Genomic DNA, 18,167 nt, shown 5'->3' with positions numbered 1-18,167 from the left:
TATGAACCTCCTGCAGACAGTAAGCGTTATTGTCGATTTTTTTACGCTGTTGCCACATTCAAAATTTATCTCAAAATGCTGAGAAGAAATGTAGCTGTAGCGAAATTTTCGATACAACTACAGGAATCTTGTAGCTTCGCTAGGCTACAGCTACAATTTTGAAAATGTAGCGCCGCTACAACTACAGCTACAAATTTTGTAGCTACTACAGTAGCGCCGCTACAAGTAGCGCGCTGCTTCCGAATTCACTGGAATTCACTTGGCGTTTACAATGATGTATTGTGTTAATGCTATAAGAAAAGCTAAAGTATTTTTTGTGCGGGGTAAAATACTAATTATTATTATTATCATGTAATAAAATCTTTTTACTTATTTAACGCTACTTTACTACTTCCTTAGGTTATCTGTAATAATAGGATCATTGGTGACAGCATAATTTTCGTTGTTAAAGAGGAAGTTATATTTAACCTTACGTTAAGTGGCGATTTGTTTTTCTCGTAGATCGGGATGGTATCGAGGCGAGAGTTGGCAGTGTCTCGGTCTCGTCCTGGCCTCTCTCGTTTTCTGTTTCGACTATTTATACACACTCGTCTCCGTTTAGTCTGCCACCGCACAAACTTTTCTTAATTAGGCCTTTCCTGGCTGACGCCTCATCTCGACACTACGAGTCCTGGAAAAACGGAATGTCATCCAGGATATGTATGCGACCACGCAGCACTGATTCACAATTGTCACTAATGGATAGGCCTTGCAATTACTACAAACACATTTTATGACTTCTCTGTAAAATCAGGTAGATATCCTCTTGATATATCTGTATAAATAGCATATTAAAGTTAATTTGTTTTAGATAAACTTTTCAATTAAGACTCGGCCTGGTCTCGTCTCGGTACCACATTTAAATAAAGCCCGAGCGGCCAAAGAATAAACTTCAGGAATCACAGACTTTTCGCCTCCACCTGTGGGTGTTTAAAGGGGGGGGGAGAAGTGTTGCTTCACGCTTGATCTTTGTCCCGTCGTACACGACACCTTTTCCTGTCAACGTGCGCCCTTCACTCGCATTTGATTTCAGGGAGCGGAGACCTATCCTCTTGCAACCATTAGACTACGCCGTGCTTGGCTTTGTTGTGGATGCCACCTGTTTCGAAAACTACTCGAAACGATAAATTTGGCTCCCTGGCTTTCGATGGAAAAGACAAAAATAGAATTTTGAAGTCTGTTTAGCCGAACAGGCTTTAGTTAAGACGTTTCGTGAGTGTAACAATAAAATTTTAGACTACAATGGCGGTTGTTTAATTTTAGACAAAGGGACAGGCAAGCGCTTTTACCCTCTTAATCGACGATTTATTGTTATTTATAGTTTTAATTATGTTGGGGTAGGCAATCGCCCCCTTCACCTTCATTCGTCCATCAAGCGACGCAACGTTGGAATGCCAGGCGTGAATAGGTTAACCTTGTGAAGCTTTCCTTATGGGCGAGTTTATTTTTTACTCGCTAACCGTAAAAGCAGTTCAATGGGTACACTCTGAAGTGCCAGTCCTGCCCAATGACTTCCTCATTTGCATATAATGCGTCGATTTCCCTGAAGCCACTTCCGTCTTTTCAACATTCCATTTTCCAATCCCCGAGTCCAACGACACTGTCCCTCATAACAGGCAACATTCACGGATGCGTGGCCTATTAAAAAGCAAACAACAAAAACCATAGCCACAGAGTTCTAGGCTGTCATTATTGAATTTTTCTCGGGTGTGTACGGAGAAGGGAAAGTGCAAGTCAGGATCTACTATGATCTTGCAACTTTCCCTTAAACAATTTTTCATTTATAACTTTCATGCCAGATGGTTTCTTACGTTACAACTTTTGGGTAACCTTAACCCTCTGTATCTCCGCAAGAAAGTGAAAATTTTGCGTCATTTGTGAAGATTATGTGCCATACGAACGATTTCTGTTGGTTTTAGCTCACGAAGATGTATTATAAAGTGGAGTTTTGAGTTGTTTTTTCGTAGTACTATTTATTACGTCATCGCCATTTCCCTGTAGTAAAACTAAATCTGGAATTATCGTATTATGCCTTGTTTTGTCGTTTTTGTATAGAAACGTATTGGTTTTGAAAGTCGTGACTTGACGGAAGAAGGGCAAATAGATGTGAACGAAATTTGACATCTTGTTACGTTATGTTTGTGATTTATATCTTGGAGTGATATTGGAAGTATCTGAGATTGAAGGTTGGCAATTGTGAAGTGACATCAGGGGGCGCGAGGTTTACTGCAGACGATGCTTCGGTGCATAGCACGGGCATGACTCATCTTCTGGCGTAGTGCGGAATGCTTTCGTGGTTAGGTTAGGTTTAAAACTCTTAGCATAAATACATTAAATTTAGTCTAACAAAGAAAGCATTTAGTCTGACGTCAGAAGTCGAAATACGGTACTTGACCAAGAAGATGCCGAAGTTTCGTGCGATGAGTGTGACCCTCATGTCATATGGTACGTGACTTCTGTTTGAAAGGTGGGCGTGCGTCTGAAGTATGGTAAGTGCTTGTGAACCAAAATTGGGCAGTGTTCCGACATATTCAGCATTATTGCATTTTTCGACTGGGAGCCGGAGATTTATTTTCGTGAGTTGCAAGAGGATGGTTTAGTGACTGGGAACACGAAATGTGTCAAGTGCAGTAGACGATGTCGCAGAAATGTAGGGATGAAGTTGAAAATACAGCAGCGAGCAGTGTGTTGGTTGGTGGAATTCCTTTTTAGGTGTTCCAAATGTAACTTGACGCCAAGGGTCCCGGGTTCGAATCCCACTCGGGCTTGGTTGTTTGTGAATGTCCATTCATCAATTTAATCATTTCATCACTCATCCCCATCTTCGCAAATTAGCCAAGAGGCATAAAACGAGAAGTAAAATAAAGTAAATCAATCAATCAAATGTAACTTGGATTGCTCTGCTCTGACCGAAACATTTTTTTGCAAATATGAAACTGAGTCCGACATGCATTTTTCAGTTATATTTCTGTGGTTTTGCGCAGTTTCCCTTCGTCCCATATCCGCCGGTAAGTACTTTGAAAAATAATATATTTTCGTTCATATTGGAAATTGTTGTTAGGATGGTTGCGTTAGGTTGCAATAGTATTTGACGTTGTTGTTAAGTTAGGAGTGTTTTACGGAAAAAAGGAGTGAAAGTAGTCCGGAATAGGACTTTGTTTCACTTGCACGGGCGATACTTTGGGATCAAATATCTCCGTTATTTGTGTTTTCCGTATTCTGTAACAACTTTTATATTACACAAAACATTGAAATCTGCGAGCTAAAATATCCAAGGGGTACAGTGGGTCAACGACCCTCAACTTTTACTCATTTTCACACACACACATATGTGTAGTCCCATTCAAAGCATTTGCAGGTAGAGATGTATAGGGCTGAAGCCCGCCCCCTTTAAGGAACAGTGTTGCCGTAACAAGTGAGCACAATCTCTTTTTTTCTAATTACAAAACTTCCCTTTTTCATACAAATTTTGTCTTCATCTTATAAAAACAACCACAATCACAAAATTTCGTCAACTATTAGTGTTATTTCCATTAGTCCTTTGAATACCTAGATATACAAAGATACTACCATTAATTGAGCGGATAAAAATAAGGAAGGCATAACAAAAAAATAAGTAATACCAAACTAAGCAGCTTGCAAAAACATAAAAAGTACGAAAATGTTCTTGACAGGCACAGGCGTCCGTTAGATTTTTCAAAAGGAGGCGAAAGCACGATAATTTTCCTCGGACAATATTTAATATTAATCGCGTTGACTCCTCCGTCCTTCAATTACCATGTTCATGCTGCGCCTTTATAATAATAACGTAGTTACGTAACTTGTGTGAAATATATAATTTTCGTTTACATTAATTTTTCAGGGACTCTTGTACCGAGTCTGGAGGGGTGGTTTTTTTTTTCAGTAGTCTCATCAGGAGGGGAACGAAAGACTCGTGGAGGGATTTTGACGCCCACTTTTATGTCGCATTTTTGGCACTTTGGATAATCGCGACGATGAAGATGCAATTGATGAAGGGACACTAAAAAGAAACATTCGTACTTCGGCCTGGAACCTCTGGTGGAAAGATCATAAATAAACTGTCAGCGCTCACGGCTACCGAGACAACTAGATATTCCGTGAAGAGGTATGACAGAGATGAGAGCGAGATTCAAGTTTACCATTCGAGACGAAAGCAAAGTAGATTAATCCGCCATGTTGCTTTGGTGCCATAATGGTATCGATGTTCGTCAAGTTTAAGTTTCTTCAATGTCACAAACGTTGCTAACCAAAAGTGGCAGAAAAGCGAAGTGAAGTAAAATTATACAAATCAATGGATCACAAACGTTGCGAGAAATACGAACATTTGGGCCTTCCCGATGGCGTAGTGATAACGTCATCGCCTTGTCATCAAGGGCTCCAGGGTTTGATACCCTTCAAAATCTTGAATTGACGTTTTAAGTTCACTTTATGCACAGATAGGCTAATCAGGATTGTACCTGTGGGTTTGATACCCGATCGGACATATAAGTTCAGTCCTACGTTAAACTGTAGTCCAGTCCCGAGTAGCTTATCTGTGCATAAAGTGGCCCTAAAACGAAAACTCAAACTCGAATGTTTCTGCAACGTATTTCACTCTCTGGATTCTACGTCATCTAATATTAAAAACAGCAATGTACAATAATGAGCAAAAATGGGTTGATATTCAGATGTAAAACAATATAGAATATGAACCTGAAACGCACCACGGATTAGCACGCTGCATACCATGCAAGCCAAAGTTTCGTTACTGGCGATGACAAAATAAATTGTTATACGTAATTGTTTTTTTAATCTCAATTCCACTACTTTTCATGTGACTGTACCATAATTGCCTGAAGCATTAAGCTGATTATTTCAACCCTAATCGTGTTCAGTTATCATGAAATGCAGTAAACTAATATTAAAATTCCCATTCACTTAAAATTATTGACTACGTTTCATTATTTTCTGAATTCGAAAGGTAGCATTTTCCAAAATGCAACTATCAATAAGTACCCACATTGTTAAGTACCTTACTCCAATTTCTTTAGAAGTAGTAAACGATATTAAACGATCAACGTGTAAACTTTGTGTTATGCACAATCCTTATGTCTACAATCAACAACCAATCCTTGGATAAGAAAAATAATAGAATCAGTACTAGGAACACTATGAACGAAGATGTATTTCAGAATGCACTTTATACAATCCATCATTTTTTTTTATTCCACACTTACGCATGTTCAATATGTATAATTTTCAAAACATTGTTTTGGTGTGTGTATTCTTGTCGTCTTTAGCCTATATGATTTAGGGTATAATTGTAATTATTTCAATGTTTTAGTATATTGTGTTTTGTTATCTGTGTATTTATTTTATATTTATGTACGGCATTTATATGCAGCTAAGAACTTTTGTTACTTGCGTAAAATCCGAAATAAGCCTTCTGTAATTAATGTCACTTGCATTGTTACTTCCCATTCAATAAATCACAGTTTCCAATAAAAGCAATAATACAAGTGGGTATTAAATGTGAGAACGAATGAAATGATACATATGTCAGAAGTATAACAAGAGTTCTGATTTTTCAGATTGAGTTAAACAAATTCTCAAACTATGAGGATCAGTCGCCCATGTCACACATCACGCCGAAAATAAGTTAGATCCGTGATTAACGATGACGAGTTGCCAAATATATTAACCATTTACCTTTTACAAGCGAACAGACAAGACAGGTCGAGTTGTCGGCGATGCATATGTTCGCCAAGTATCATGTTCATAGTTAATTTAATTTCTGGAAACTCAACACGGACAGACTCGCAGCATCGGTAATTTTCAACTTAGCAATGGCTAATTAAATAAAATACCTTCTTGTAAGCGTGGTGGCTTGTCACCCCAACATAGCACCCTTAAACCCTTGTGTCTAATCGATAATGCTAGCTTACAAGACAGCTGATTGCTTACGGAAAAATTGACTTTAAGTCGCGCTCACCTGTTCAAGGAGAAACATTTCACTTGCTAAATATACTCGGAATAACCTTACGCTGTAAATCAGCCGTAGAAAATACAAACGCAATTTCCAATTGTTACGATTTAGGATGAGAAACTCGTCTAATGTCTATCAGAGAGGAAGCTTACTTTTATAGAAAGATTCGAAACACTCACCTTGTCTCCTGATGTCTATGATGGAACTAACGATCTAAGGTCTAGCTGCTGACATTTATCGCGGGTGGCCGGCGATGGAGGTGTGGCTGTCGTATCGACCAATGAGAGAGCGCATGCGTTGTGGGCTCGAGACCTCCAGTGAGGAAAACAAAGCCACAATGAGTATCCCATGACCTGTGTTTCGCATAAGGGATCAAAGTTCCCAGGCGTACTGATTGTATAACGTCATATTCCTCGCAAAAATGTATCGTGTTGAGGAACAGGCGTTATTTATTTGCTCCTTGCATAATGGAACAATAATATGCTTACGATTCAGTAACACCACACACACCTTATGTACAAAATTAAAGGCAACAAGACTTTTTTCACCAACAAAAGGAAATTCACTGTAGGAAATTGGAAGAGTGAAAATTCGTAAGAACATTTTGAAAACTTCCATCATCTTTGCTATAACATTGACACAAATAAATACTTCATTAATTTATTTGTATTATGATTGTAAATCAAAGGGCATATTGATCCTTCAATACATGGAGTGATATGCCTACGAAAATATATTGAAAGGTGAAGTCTATAAAACTTATCATGGGCGAGGGTATGGACCTATATATTTTGAAACAAAATACTGAAAAGCTTTAACAGTGTTTTTAAATGAAATTGTTTCCTCACATATACTTGAAACCTCAGAAACACTGTCTTAAGTTTTCGAAATTGCAAAATTTTAGTAAATTGTAAAATAATTGCCGAAAATAAGGCCCTTGTTTTTCCTTTTTTAAGAGGAAATTTTAGTGCGTAGACCGACAACTGTCTTACTGTAGAATCGAACACTAGATATGAGCTTTTCGAGAACTTTGCATGTGTAAAACATAAAGGAAAATTAACATCACTTTAAAGTTTTGCACACCTCTCTTTTGAAAACTTCTACACACAAGGATTTTAAAGTAAAATCTGAATACACTGAGGATTGGATTTCGGGTTTCAAAACTATAAGCTCGACGTTTAGCTGATGATGATAATATTGGGCCTGTGTGCATGTTTGTAAATGCTTTTTTGGAATTGAAAAGTTATTGCTGTTATCAGTTTCTGTCCAACATTAAAGTCATAATTTACTGTATGTCTACATTTACGTACGCTTGGAGGCTAAACCAGAGAGAATTGGGGTGGATACCTTCCCAGGCAGCAAGTGCGCTACTCTTACCGCCGAACAACAATGGGCTAACCTTCTAATATGATACTTGATGGTATATTAAACAATGTACAGCCCCTCATGTCCCCTCTCCTCTTTTCATTTCCCCATCCATATCTTCTGGCGACACCATATTGGGCTGACTAGGATATAAAGAACTGCAAGAAAATATGACCAAATGCAGGATAGTCCTGAACCCTCCAAATAATCATAGCCCTCTTATGAAATTTCTGGCCCCATTGCTCCCCTACGGACACAAAGGAGTAACCTGGGAGACAAGAGGAGCACTCAACTTCCAAATTTTCAGGTTTATTAAAATGTTCAATGTAAGGGCAATTTTGTTAACCTCCTGGGGCCTGAGGTTCGTGGTTTGCCCCCTCCCCTAAGTTACGCTGCTGCCTGCGGATCAAGACGGCTTGTCACGTTCAAAGCCTTTAAACGAATGGACGAATTCTGCAGCCGATTTATTTGGTCAAACAGTGGTCTCTCTCACAAAGCCATGGGTATGCAGAAGAGAAAAAACAATGCGGAACAACCAACCAGTTACTTCAGGTTTTGAGTTGTTGTTATGAGCTTGCACACCGTAAGCACAACAGATGATTAGACCTTATCTTGACCATATTCCATGACAAACACAAGATAAAGAAATTGAATGCCTAGAAGGAGCTTTTACAGTTGGGAGAGGCAATAGCCTAGTTTGCCTAATATGGCGCTTTCTCTTCGCCAGTGGGCGACATTATGCAAAAAGCATAGAAGCACTTCCTATCGGAAAATCCCAGCGTTAATCGATGTGTCTGGGAACGGTCGACCTCAATTACAGTGTTTTCTAACAGACACTTGCCAAAGATTTTGCCTTCGTTTACAGTGTTTGAATCCATATGCTACATGATCACTTACCAGTACTCTGAACTATCGAATTCACATTCAGAATTTCAGATTATAGAGATTCCATCGGCTGGATGAGAATAGAATTTGGCACTCCCTCCGCCCTTCTTTTATCTTACAGAAAATATCTTATTGAGAGCGAAACGAGCAAGAAGATATTTAGGTTTACTTCTTGGCACTTCTTACTACTGGCTGATAATAAAGGAAGTCATACCCCCCCCCCCTCCTTTACGGTAACGCAGTTAGTCTCTAACGACGTAATTCTGTAGTCTAAGCTGTGCATGCATATTCTGATAGGTTTTAATGTTCCTCTTCGTGTTTTAAACTTTTATTCTGTGTATGTTTTAATTACAGTGAAGTTTATTGACTTGTATTGCAAGCATTTGGTAGGCTACTGAAACAGCAGTAGATCATAGAGACATTTATTGTTGTGTGCCAGAAATCTCATATAATAAAACACCGCTTGGCATTGCCGTTTCTGATATTTTCTTTGTGAACAGGACAACATGGTCCTCCCTCGCCTCCTCCCCTTTATGAACACACGTGTAAACAACAACAACTATCATTTGTGTAATCTGTTAATGTTATGGAAACTTTATGGGAACTGAAACGCATAATATTTTGATAAAATTAAGATTATGGATACAGAGTTCAGACCTCTATATGTATAAAAAGATTCGGGGTGCCTTGTTTGTCAAGTCAAGAGGCTCTAGAGGAAGCAGTTATACATGATTCTTCACTTTTTGATCAAGGCCAAAGTTGAAAAATAAACTAGTCGTCCCTCAAGAAACAGGATGTGCTTCGAACAAGGCTGTCTGGTGATTAGCGGAAAAAGTTCGAGATCCTTTCCCAACACAAAACCAAGTTTTTATTAAATGCCGGAGAACATGTTAACATCAAACTTCGAACAGGTATGAGTTTTATAGATTGTTGAAAGAGGGCTTTCATGTGGTTTGAGAATTTGTAGGTTAAAGAGCTTTGTAATCGAGGAATTCCGAATTCGATTCCCAGCAAGGACTCAACGGTTGAAATTTCACTTAAAATTATGGATTTAGGTGTCATTAGCCTCCATGCATGAAACAAACATTTGCAAACATTTCAGTCTCCTCGGGGTCCATGTACAGTCACGGACAGTGCCGGGTTGTAATGAATACATTGACTTTCAATGGAATCGTTACAACCCGGCAGTGTCCGTGACTGTACCTTCGAAATGGAATTTAGCAATACCCAAGGCTTAATTTATACAAAATTTGATGCTAAATTTACCTTTCTATCTCCCACATGACTCAGCAGAGATGGGTAACCATCCAACCAGTCACGGGGTGACGTTGATAAAATTATGAATAACATGTTGGAATTTGTTTTATCTTGTATTTCTTTCTTCACCCTTGAGATTAATGGTAACGACGAGGTTGAATGAAGATTGCACTAAATTGATGAGATACCAGACAGAAATGGTCCACTTACTTCCGGGCTCGAACCCAGAACCTTTTGTATCGTGATATAAGAATAATGATTAAAGTCTTTAATTTGGTTAGTATTCCAGCGAATTATAATTCTAAGGGCACATCGCGATACAACGCTAGGTGTCCTGGGTTCGAATCCCGGCCTGGGTATGGATGTTTGTTAGTGTTCATTCATCAATTTCATCATATCATCACATATCCCTATCTTCGCAAATTAGCCAAAAGAGGCATAAAAAGCGAAGTAAAATAAAGGAAATCAATCTAATTCTAAGGTACAACTTCCAAGCAATTAAACTGGAAGAAACTTCTTGTAAATACACTAACACCACAAATAAGATTAGAACAACTTTTGTTCTTGCCTTTCCGAAGAGATTAGTAGAACTATAAAGCTGAGATCTTATCCCAGAAGTCAAGTGCTTGCCTTACCATATCTTTAAGATTTAACCGTGAACTTGAAGTCTCGCGTGAACACAAACACCCATGAAAATAAATGGCTTCTGTGGTCTTCCTCGGCGCACGAGCAAACCACGCAACTTTCTGCACTAGAATTATCCAGCCATCTGCTGCGGGAAAGTTATTTTATGTGTACAACGGAAAATTACCAGCGGAATAGCCGTATGCGCGTATTGCATTGTCATCGCTGACGTTGGTCCGAAATGAACAAGTGCCATATGCAGAATGAGATTCACGAAGGGTACTTCTTCAATTGCTTCACTCTTAAATGACTGTGTGATCGATGTTCAATCTCCCACTGTACTGAATCATTGTGATTTTGCATTCTTGTACATGTCCGTCAACAAATATGACACACATTTTAGGCTAGTAATCAGCAAGAGTTGAAAAGTTCTTCCGCCAGTGTCAACTATTGATTACTAAAAAATGACTGTGACTAAAAATAATAAATTTCGAGTTGACGATAATAACAGCTATAATGTGGCCGCGGTGGCTCAGTCGGTAACGCGTCTGACTACCATGCTCAAGGTCCCGGATTCGATCCCCGGCCGGTTCAAATCCGGGAACTTTTCTAACGGTGGAAGCGGCCCCGGCGCCTACCCAGCGTCGAATAACATGGGTACCTGGGGGAAACCCTGGGGGGTAAAGGCGGTCAGGGGCGTGATGCTGATCACATCACCCCCACTCACGACCGGATCAAGAAAGTGTGGGGCGTTACCCCCACACCCCCTATACGCCTTCATGGCGTGGTGCTATGCACAGGGGAACACTTTTTTTTTACCTTTTAACAGCTATAATAGATACAACCACGAATTAACTCGATCGCCCGTGAGTGACAATATAAGAATTTATGTGAACCCTTCACAGGGGCGCCAACTTTTCAAAAACTTTGGGTGGGCTCAAGACACTTGAATTATAAGTTCACAGAAAATTCTCATAAATTCATGTATCAATGTATCATGGTATTAATTCTCACCAACAATGCTTCCACTTTTTTAAGCCTGTTTATACTGATTTCAATAAGCACTCCACCACTAATCACGACAACAAATATCGTCGTATGAGAACCAGAGGAACGTAACTCCCAAAATGCTGTTTTCAGGTTTGTTTAAATAAACTCTGAAGGAGTTTGGAGTCAGATCGAAATATCCACTTCTAATCCTTAGCAGTAAGGTGGAATCACGTATCTTCAATTTACTGGCAATTTTTAAGAGTCAGACATATTCCTAAGAATCATTATTTCCTCTCTCCTGTAAAATTGATAAATTGGTGTTACGCCCCTCTGATTCTGAGACGACGATGTAATGATAATAATAACATGACAAATTATTTAGCGAGCTCGAGCCCCACGGACAAACATGATTGTGCGTGAATAATAAAGAGGAATATTTCCAAGCAGAAGAGGGTTTGCTACAAGAAATGGAGGCGAATTCGGTGTAAGATGCGTCAAATCGAATTCTTCTTCCTGCTGCAAAAGTTTCTAGTTCTGGTTCCGGATATGAAGATATGTTTTATTATAATTATAATTACGTAAACATAGCACAATATTACTCTAATGTTGCTTACAATTCGGAGAACTGTTTGGGGATTGGGGGGGGGGGAGGGGGTGAATCTGATCCAGTCGCACTAAGCGTAAAATGTTTTTGTTGCACGCGTAAATGATTTTTTCAAAACACTTTTGCCTGGCTGAAATAATAATAGAATTGGAATGTATGTGCTACCTTTTAGAGGGTGAACGAACAGTGGACACCTCTGGTTGGAGCCGAATTTTGAAGTGGGATCCGAACTACTGAGAACTGTATCTCCACCGGGATTCGAACCCTGGATCCCTTGATTACAATGCGACATCCTTAGTCATTGTGCTAACTTGAAGTTTAGATATTGCTACACTCATATATTGTGTTTGGCACTGGACAGAAAAAGGATTGTACTTCTTTCTTCGATAACTTTCTTTTATACCTGGGGAGGCAAGGTGGCCGAAGCGTGGTGCTGATCACATCACTTTCAGTATGGCCGAGATCGATTGTGTGTGACCTGTGTATCTTTATTGCACAGTGCAATACACAGGGGAGCTTTATCTTTTACTTTCTTCTGAAAGGTTGGCGTAATTTTATGTATTGCACACCGATACCTACGTTTTAGTGTGCCCGTAAAGAGATGATTATTTCCAACCTTGCATGAAACTGTGGCGCCAGACAAGAAAAAAATCGAAGTTGGAGTCTAAATAGCTACTTCGCAACTTGCTAACACACGAGAAACTACCCATTTTGCAAGGTAAACTGTGTTTTCAGTAAGTCTTTCCACACATCGCCTCACCTGTCTCAACAGTTGCGCAACTAATAAACCTAAGGCAAGCGCTAGAAAATCTGTGTGAATGTGTTAAGTGCTTGTGAAAATACAAATAGATTGCCAGTGTCAAGGACGATGTTACAAGTTAAGAGACTTACCAACAGCAAAGGGAACAACAACAAACTTGGCTATTGTCTATATGCGTCTACAGTGTTCGAGATGTAAAATGTTTTTTCGATATCTTAGACATAAAAAATGTAATTCCATTAATCATAGGAAATGTTTTCTCTATAATTCATATGGCAGTACATCGTTTACGCAATAAAGAAACAATAACCTAGAATTTTGTTGTCAGTATTATTCCAGTTATTGTTATTATTTCTTTTCAAAAATTCATCGTTCTCTACCTTATAGTCAGGTTTATCACTTCAACCTTCAGGCTTTCCGATATTGTGCCTTTACGCTTCATGTCAGCGTAGGATCCACATAATTTAATATCATCTATCAACTAATATTCCTAATATGATTATTATTATTATTATTGTTATCTCATTTTTATTTGTATTTTGGGTTATTTAACTGTCAGGATAAGATTTTCAAATGTTGGCTCCCGAGGACAGGTGGAAAAATTCTGCCCCTCTTATAATTATTCGGTTCATTATTTTCTATGATGTTTTTCATGTTTTTGTAAGTTTTAAACTTCCTGTTTCTGCTCAGATATGGACAAACAGAGAGAGAAAAACGTAAATGTATTCCGTGTATCTCTCTCTCTCTCTCTCTCTCTCTGTGTAACCTATTTAGTACTATGTTGCCATTGTTCGAAGCATTTACGCGGCCAGAAAAACACAGAAAGTTTAATTTTCTACCAGCCGAAAAAAAGTAAAAATGACTCTCAAGGAATTTAAATATTTCTTATCTCTATCTAAAACATATTTTTGTATTTCCATGTTCAAAAAGCGCACCTGTGTTTAGTTTTATGTTTTGTGTTTTTGTTATGTTACGCTTCTTTTATCTTAATGGCGATGATCAGATTGAATAGTGATTATATAAAAATTGATGAACGGACACTAACAAAGAAACATCTATACCGAAACTTGGAATCGAACCAGGGGCCCTCGGTGACTGGGTCACTCAACCAGGGACGGCGACAGGGGTGGGCACGGGTGGGCAAGCGCCCACCCAAAAAATCCTGTGCCCACCCGATTGCCCACCCAATCAAATTCACTAAGTACATACACTTGAGGATATGTGAATGTTTCAATAAATAAGTATATTCTCGTATTCATTACTTGTATATTTTACTCATGAAGATTATGTATACTAGAAATGTTCACATATCATCATCCCATAAAAAGCTGTCTTAACTTTGTCATTAGAATGCAAAAAAAGAGAATTACTAGAGAACTTGAAACAAAATAAACTGTCATCAATTGAATACTTCTATAATTAGATGCAGCTAGTAGACTTAGGAGATGCAATACTATGCAGGGTATGGTCAAGATGAGATCAGGATTTAGGGTGATCTTGAGGACTGCAGCTCTGGGCCTTCACTGGGGAAAACTGTTTGGCAGAGTACAGCATAAATAAAAAAATGAGGTACTTCGGATGTGATGAAAAATTTAGAAATACGTATAACTAATCACCTCATGTAGCTTAGCGAAAAGTTATAACTGAGACTGTGGAGGGGATTGGAGAGGGGTCTTCGTGTTGTAAGCTCCGGGCCTTCACATATATAAATCCTGGTCTGCGCATGATTAAAATAATCTCTAATAAATACAAATAAAAAACCTATCTTAGCGTTGCTTCCTCTAGCAAGACAATAAATTATTTGGACTTTTTAATTAGGTCTACATTGAAATTCCAGAAGTGTCTCTTTCTTTGTTTCATTACAATTTTTACATACATGTCATCTTCAAATGTCTACGTGATATACAAACAACAACTTTGTATTCGTTCTGCTAATAAATACTAATAAGAAGTAATCACAATAATCACTACAATACCGAGGTGTATAAATTGTAATGTAACAGTTATGTGGGTTTGGAAAAAGCTACAGAATTATTGAATTGATAATAGCCTATCAGTTACGTAATCATGCCATTTTTCTTGTGATTAACTTACGTAGAATTAAAAGAAGAAACGGGTTGGTAGGAAAGCTTTGTTTTGAGGGGGTCGACAGAATCTGTAGATGCAGATGAAGGTGTCACGAAGTATCAATTCGGAAATTTTGTTTGTTTGTATTTAAATCCACTTTTATGCTCAGATAGGCTAATCGGGAGGTGGCAGTAGAAGCCAGAACCTCTTCATTATAAGGAGGCAACGTTATGCCATTGGAGAAAAAAAAATATTCAGAAAGAACTTACAGGAAACGTGTCATTTTATCACCACATTTAAGAGGGTGTATTGCCAGAGACAAATATTTGAGACTTTCGGAAAACAACGTTATTGTTCACTGATTTAGCTGCCTTGATCCAAGAATGAAACAATATGAAATTGAAACTACCACCTCAACTTTCGAAGGATATGAACTAATGAAACTCCACTTTTGAAAGAGTACGTTGTTGCTGATTCGACTGATTTGTTCTATGTGAAGTCACTTTTCTGCTAATTTGGCTAATGGCGATGATGAGGTTCAATGGTGATTAGGTGAAAGTGACGAAGGACGAAAACAAATACATGAAGACATTGAAAATACAACCCACCACAAATTATTATTTTGACTGTGGTTCCAGGCGCCAGAGATTCGTTCACCTGCAAGATTTCCAGGGTATGCTTGGCAGGATAGAGGTTGACATTTGAGCGCTTTCTAAAAGGTCGCGCAATACAACCCAAATTATCTGTGAAAAAGAGATGAATTACCGGTTATAGTGATCAATTTCGATGAATTCCTTGTGTCCAAAATCACATTCTACAAAATGTAAACTATTTGTTACCTCAGTGCTAGGGCTACCATATGTGCTGGTTTTCCCGGACATGTCCTCTTTTCGGACCCTGAAATTTACGTCCGGGCGGGTTTTTACTTTCTGTTAAAATGTCCGGGTTTTTACTTTTATCCAATCATCATAGGTCAGAGATCACGAAGTTACAACTTTTCGAATCATTAAACGTGTGATGTTGGCAGTACTGGACGATGCGTTAAGCGTTAGTCGTTTGTTGTTACACTTTCAAGTTCCGGTCGATGTGATTTCCGCGTCATTCGTTTGTTCGTGTTTCGAAGTGGAAGTTAGAGTTTGCGAACACGGTGTAAGCTACTAATATGCCTAAAAGAAAGTGCAAGTTTATTAATGAGTTACAAGAAAAGTATTCATGTTTTAGACGTGGTAGAGACGATTTTGAAGGCGTATGCTTTGTAAACCCGGTACATATGTGTCTGTGGCAAACAAAGGAGGGTTAGACTTGCAAGCACACGTGGAGTGCGAGAGGCACAAAAGAGCCGTCAGAGGTGAAGCTTCATCTACAAAACTGACTTAGCTTTTCACGAAACCTGGCAGTGAACATGAAGATAAATTAAGGTGGACGTCAATACTATAAAGTCAGGTTAGGTTAGTGGCAGTATAATATTTTATTTAATGGTGATAGATTGTGTGATTTATGTAATGTTTTTGTGTTTGTGAATAAATTGATGGTGTTTGTGGCTTTCGAAGAAAATGTCCTCTTTTTAGCATTTCAAAATATGGTAGCCCTACTCAGTGCATGTGTTTATCTAACCACACGTGCATCACTTCTCCCGCATGAGTAACGAATACTAACTTCAGAAAACGAATAGCAACTTAGCAAGGATTGTTACTTGATTATTACTTTTGGACGATGTCTTGTCAAAATAGCCTTTCATAAGCCTTGGGATACTTTATGCAGAATGAAGAAAGATTTTTTTTCGAGTGTGTGCGCACATTCCCAATAAGACATTAATTTTAATCCAAATATCAAGTGGCGGCAATTAGAAGGAACAAGTCGGGAAAGTCCCCCCCCCCCGGAACATTATGCCACTCGTTGCATCCACACTATTGCCTCTTAATGCTAAGACTTTTCTACCAAAAAAAGTAAACTGTCCTTGCCCCAAAGTTTTGGCACACGATCGCCGTTACTGCAAACATACATTCAGACATTTGTCAGTTGCAATAACCTTGTAAGTCAAGAAAAGTGACCATTAACCCCCAAGTTTCAGTCAAAAACTAATATGATGAAAATTAAATGATCAGGAACATGCTTTAAATTACGAGAAAGTAATTTAATTCTTCACCATTGTCTACAATCACACTTTCCATCACTGTGGCCGGATAACTATATAAAATTGAGCATGTGCCATGTATTTTTTACACTTGAAGGACAAAATGTGATGCAACCGATTCACATTTATTTCACTACATTGACGTGAATGAAAGAATGTGATTAGAACGTATGGCTGCGCACACACAAACACTTCCTTGAAATAATTGTATCCATCGGAGATAAAGAAGTGGTACAAGATGCGAGAATATATTAGAAAAGAAAGATGAAAGACACCAAACACACATACGCGTGTGTGTGTGCCGGTTAAGAGAAACATTTGAAGAATGGAACGAGAGAAGGTGAAACGGAGAAAGAGTTAACAAGCTGAGAAAAATATAACAAGGCATTAAAGAGTAAGAAAGAAAAGGGAAATCGGGAGTGTAAGAGGGGAGGGGATACATATACATGTATGTCATACATATACGTATATGGCCTTACATTTATACCTGCCCACCCTAATCTATAAATATACAGATTCTGCCCACCCGGTGAAAAAATTCTGGCGCCGTCCCTGCACTCAACGCACTAGACTGTCGAGGCGCTACGTTTAATATATTTAATTATTGTAGTATGCTTACTTAAGGACCGGATTAACACCATACAATTATCTCGATACATTATGCTGATAAGCGAAAATAAAATAAGCAAGATGAAGCGTCCACAGGACACGTGGATAGGACAATATATCTGCCCACCATTTAACTGTGGCCGATATATCATAAGCCTAGATTTGGACTTGTTAATAATGATGAAAGGCATGTATGTTAATCAGATGAGAAAGAAAACAAAGAACAAACATGTTGCTTCATCAAATACGATACAAAGCAACAATTAACTGCGTGATTATGATTTCATTGGTCTTAATAACAATGTCTTTCTTGAGCGAGCGGGGATCAGCAGTTGATGTGTTCTCACCTAACCTTTCTCTGGATACAAATTATGTATACTGTCTAAGAATCAAGTATACATGGACTGAGTACATAAGTGCTATAAAGTACACATAAATGGAGACATGGAGCTATAGTAAATATTAAATGTGTTGGTCTCCCCGATGTCGTAGTGGTAAGCAAATCGGCTTGTAATTAAGGGTCCCGGGTTCGAGGCACGTAGTTGTTTTGATCCCATTTTGAACTGTGGGTTTAAATTTAAAGTGTTTCGTGGACTATTTCTATTTCGATCATTTTACGTCACTTTTCTATCTCTTAGGTTAATCGCGACGATGAAAATGACCTGATGCCATGCCCAAACAGGGTTCGAACCTGGTAACTCAGGAATTAAAGACTAAATTAACTGCCGCTAATTTAGAGATTGATCACAGCACTAGACATCTTGTGGTACTGTTCTGGCATTGGCATTTGAGTGAAATCGCGCCATGAGTTTCAAGATGGATGACTTTAAACCTGCCGCAACAAAAC

General features: G+C 38.6%; 1 protein-coding gene across 5 annotated transcripts in view; it reads right to left on the bottom strand.

The window, feature by feature from the left end:
- Positions 1-18,167, bottom strand: part of LOC145994704 (dicarboxylate carrier UCP2-like) — a 72,357-nt gene that overhangs the window by 37,705 nt on the left and 16,485 nt on the right. Inside the window, exon 1 of one of the 5 annotated variants that reach the window (XM_083130879.1) lies at positions 10,168-10,297. The exons of 2 other annotated variants lie outside the window; for them this stretch is intronic. The gene's annotated coding sequence lies outside the window, so the exon portion shown is untranslated. Of the gene's footprint in view, positions 1-6,031; positions 6,052-6,204; positions 6,322-10,167; positions 10,298-18,167 lie in introns of those variants that run through there. 2 more of the 5 variants (XM_083130877.1, XM_083130883.1) reach the window with 2 other exon arrangements.

Source organism: Lepisma saccharinum, chromosome 11 (assembly GCF_977018435.1).
Source record: "Lepisma saccharinum chromosome 11, izLepSacc3.1, whole genome shotgun sequence".
In the NCBI taxonomy this organism is placed as follows: Eukaryota; Metazoa; Arthropoda; class Insecta; order Zygentoma; family Lepismatidae; genus Lepisma; species Lepisma saccharinum.
The sequence above is the reverse complement of the archived record's forward strand: the minus strand, read 5'-3'. Positions and strand labels throughout refer to the sequence as shown.